Raw genomic sequence first — 5,195 nt, forward strand, 5'->3', positions numbered from 1 at the left:
GTATGTTATGTAGTTAACATTAGTTTATGTTTATATTAGTTATGTTTTTCGTCATTGTTGGTTGGGATGGTCACATGTTTAAGCTAAGACGTCTCAGTTAACTCTTTCATCTTTTGGTGTATGTCAAAAGTATCATGCCTTGTCTGCAGTGTATAGGTTTTTACTTATTGGTTTATTGATGGTTCCTTTAATTTCTGCAAATCATGCTAGCGTATATTACTCTTTTTTAGTCTCTTCATCTTTATCTTGAATACACCGACCAGGGAATTATGAACTGAGAGTCTGTCAGCTCCTGGATGTGCTTTTACTGACTTACAGCTATCTAGGTATCTTTTGTTCATAAGATTAACGTTGATCCGGTTTCTAATTATATAATCGGTTCTGTCGCGAGGTGAAGACCAGATATACAGTGTTTTTATTTAAAAAAGAACCACCCTTAAAAACTTCTTGAAAAAAAGATGTATCACACTATTACAGGACAGCCATTTAACATACCAAAGTATGACGTCTTAATTTTAATTAACGATTTAATTTTTGTTGCCACTGTTGAATAGACAATGCGGCTTACAATGATGTTTCGATGGAGGTTCCCGTTTGAAATATCAAAGTGAGTTTAGCTAGAGGACGCGACAGAAGTTATTAAGGAATGTTAAATAAGAAGTAATTTTGAAATGAAAACATTCTATACCCTCCGAGCTGGGAATTTGAACTATATGTGTTTGTTATCATAAATTCTTGCTCTTGTGCAAATAAACCAAGCAAGTCTCTTCTATCGTTCCTCTCCCTGATTCCATATGGTCCTATGATATTTGTCCGTCTCCCATCCGTCCCTTTTCAATCTTTGTATTAAGATCACCCATAATTATTTGTTAGTTCTTAGTGGGCGAAGTATGTACGTTCTAGTGTGTAAATTTTCTAAAATAAGAAGATATTTGTAGAATGATGGTCTTCGGTTTTTGTCTATGTTTGTTCTAGTAGAGTTGTCCGTTAACGAAGTCCTGATGATGACCTACGGCCGAAAGCGCTAGTCTGGTATATTAATATATTTCTTACGCTGAATACGTGTTGGTATTCTATTTGACTTTCCTGATAGTCAATTACAAGGTACAACTGACGAAATTCAATTTAATTGTTAGTATTTATTTCGGCAATTCCTTCAATATGTTTCTAATTTGGGAATAAAATTCTTGTACTTCCTCGTCCCAGTGTTGTGCTATTCGCGCCTATATCCGAATTATATTTATGTAGATTTTATCTATATTAACATAATTCTTTCAGAGATTAGAGTAACATTTGTGACGGATCCAGCAACTGACTTATTCATTTAAATGCCCACTCCATGTTCATACTCTCCATTCGTGCTTCCCGAGTAATATATAACAGAAACTGGTGCCTGGCCATCGCATTTCACATATTCCTAGGATTGATCACAGAACACAAATATAGGGATTGATTAGAGAGGATTTTCGTATATTAGGATGCGGAAAGTTAGATAGGGATGGAGTTATAGTAGGGATTGGACTAACCTATATCCCCATACAATGAAACCCGAGTCTATAAGGACATTTATGGCGCGATTTTTCCGCGCCATGATTTTCTCTTAACTCGTTTACTGATTACATACTATTTTTTCGATATCGTAGACTTTGGGTTGCCGTTGTCTATAGACATTCTTCGTTAGAGATTGATAGTGAATACTGTTTAATTAAAATTTTAATTAAGTTGAATGAGCCGATCAATTGATCTAAAGAATTATGGAGGCCATATTTCTAAACAATTTCGATGATAAAGTGATGGAAAAATTCATTTCTATGAACAAACGTAGAGCAGGCAATAAGAAAATATTTATTTTATATGTTTTGCTTTATTTGTGCGCGTCTGTTAGTTTTGTTGGACTTGAACACTGGACAAAACCTATTTAGCGAAGTAATTTTATATGACATTATACAAGCTATTCCGTTGTTTAGTTTAAAAATTACGCTTGCTGCGTATATATGTCATTTGATGCTCTAGTGCGCCCTACCAAACGATATCACGATATGCCACTTATTTCTTGTAGAGTAAAGGAAAATTTTAGAAAATTTGTATTAAAAACTCAATGCGTGATTAAAAAGTGAAACTTTACAACCCCTGAGAAGTATGTAAAGTGAGTACTTTACTTGAGTTTTTAATTGCTATAGACAATGTTCATCATTTCGCCATTCCTCTCGAGGAACGAAACGGGTGATCAATTTTTATGCTTGTCTGGAAAAGTCTCCCGCCAGGCTATTCGCCCACTCCCTATACTTTCCTGTCTGTTAAAAACCTGTTTCTACCTATGTGCGCCTTCAGGGAAATGTAGAAATCAAAATCTGAAGACGGCAGGTCAGGACAATATGGGGGGTAGTTTAAAACTCCTCATCCAAAAAAAGAATGAAATTTTCAAATAAAAAAAAAACATGTAATATCTTTAAACCCGCCACTTGTACAGGGTGAGTTTTTCAAAGCGCGGAGTAGTATTATGCATTGATGATATTATTTATCGATGACGTGCTCCTGGACTATTATTTGGTTAAGCATTCTTCACATTTTAAATATATTTTGGACTATACAGAGTGCTCCGAAAAAGCAGGGCACTACAAAAGTTAATTTTTTTAAACAGAACACCCTGTATTGCAAAACATTTTTGAATTCTTTGCGTAATTACCAATCTTTTTTGATAATGGTTTAATATGCCAAAAACTAATAGTTTAGGAGATAAATCAAATTTTGCTAAAAATTTAGAATTTGCACGCATCTCTTTAATATTAAAATTTAGCACCTAAATTTTGAATACAGACTTAATTTTTATCATCAGAAGTAAAATAAAGTTACTTTGATATGCGTGCTATGTAAAATTATTCATTTTGTTATACAGGGTGTTTTTTTTGAAAGGCCAAACTTGCCCAACTTTAAATATAAAAATCTCTCTTATTTTAAATGAAACACCCTGTATATTTTCATGTCATCTAATAGCTTACTTAAGAGCCTATAAATTTTATTAATAATATTCTATCCCTATCTCTAATAGTTTTTGAAATATACTTATATTTCTTCATTTCGTGTTATTTTTTTCTTATAAAATGAAACAAATTTATGGATGTTTCTTTTTATTAAATTCACTTATTTTTATATAATAAAAGTTAATTTCTGTTCAACAAATGTTCAAAGATATGTCCTCCTTGTTCGATACAAATATTAATTCTTTTAATTATATTTTGTCGAACATGGTATAACATTCCTGGTGTTACGGTTTGACAGGCATCCCTAATTCTAATAATCATATCCTCCCTTGTAGTTGGTTTTGTTGCATAGACTTTATCTTTGAGATAACCCCACAGAAAGAAATCTAGCGGCGTAAGATCGCAAGACCTTGGCGGCCATGCAACAAATCCTCCGCGACCAATCCATCTTTGAGGATATTCTTGATCCAAATATTCCCTTAATGCACAATGAAAATGGGGAGGCGCACCATCTTGTTGAAACCACATACTTTGCCGTTCCTGGAGATTGACTTCTTCTAATAATTCAGGCAATTGCTGCTGTAAAAATACTCGATATGAATGCCCATTCAAAGGTTCATTAAAAAAGTGGTCCAATTATACGGTTATTATGGATGCCGCACCATACATTAAGGGACCAATGATTCTGGTGCTGAACCTCACGTACCCAATGAGGGTTCTCTGTTACATAATAGTGCATATTATGCCTATTGACAGCACCATTGCTTTTAAATGTCGCCTCGTCGGAATACATAATATAGTTAACAAAATTTGGATTAATTTCAATTTTGCGAAGTAACCATTCACAAAAAGTTACACGTAGCTGAAAATCTTGATTGTGAAGTTCTTGATGCAACTTAATCTGATATGGGTGGTATTTATATTTCCGTGTTGTCCGGTTTACCGTTGTCTGCGAAACATCAGAAAGTAAGGCTAACCTACAGCTACCAATGTGGGGATCCTCCTCAATTTGCAAAAGAATTTTAAGTTCTTTACCTTCATTTGCCACCCTATTAGCAACATTACGTTTTGGCAGATCCACGCTACCAGTCGTCATAAATCGGTCCATAACAACGCGAAAACTGCGAGAATCGGGTGTGCGCCGTTGAGGATATTTTTCTCTATATAGCCTTTGAGCTAGCAGACAATTTTTATTTGCTTCACCCAAAACAAAAATCATATCAATAAATTCATTTCTTGAATAATTCATTTTTAATATTGAAAACAAATATCTAAAAAACACCTTAAAACAAATCTAACTATTAATCTCTAATTAACTAATGTAACTGTCTTTTTGTTATTGAGATTTTTTTCATTTGTTTCCACGGCGCCTTGATGGATACATAAAAAATACGAGGTGCTTCAAAACTTTAAGTCGGCATTGTCAGTTTTTACAGGAGAAAAACAGAAAAATCCATGATATCTCAAAAACTGTTAGATATAGAGATAGGACATTATTAATAAAATTTATAGGCTCTTAAGTAAGCTATTAGATGACATATACAGGGTGTTTCATTTAAAATAAGAGAGATTTTTATATTTAAAGTTGGGCAAGTTTGGCCTTTCAAAAAAAACACCCTGTATAACAAAATGAATAATTTTACATAGCACGCATATCAAAGTAACTTTATTTTACTTCTGATGATAAAAATTAAGTCTGTATTCAAAATTTAGGTGCTAAATTTTAATATTAAAGAGATGCGTGCAAATTCTAAATTTTTAACAAAATTTGATTTATCTCCTAAACTATTAATTTTTGGCATATTAAACCATTATCAAAAAAGATTGGTAATTACGCAAAGAATTCAAAAATGTTTTGCAATACAGGGTGTTCCATTAAAAAAAAATTATTTTTGTAGTGCCCTGCTTTTTCGGAACACCCTGTATAGTCCAAAATATTTTTAAAATGTGAAGAATGCTTAACCAAATAATAGTTCAGGAGCACGTCATCGATAAATAATATCATCAATGCATAATACTACTCCGCGCTTTGAAAAACTCACCCTGTACATACTCGTACGATTCAAAATGTTATTACCATAAACAGTTTTAAAAACCTAAAATGGAGTTTTTCCCTTCGCCCCTGTGTCCAGAATTCTTAACGCATTAATCTGGCTCATTTTGAAGAGGAGCGGTCAGGCAACACGGCAGTCTTAGAAACATTTTGAAAAAGCA

This window comes from Anthonomus grandis, chromosome 12, assembly GCF_022605725.1.
Source record: "Anthonomus grandis grandis chromosome 12, icAntGran1.3, whole genome shotgun sequence".
NCBI lineage: Eukaryota > Metazoa > Arthropoda > Insecta > Coleoptera > Curculionidae > Anthonomus > Anthonomus grandis.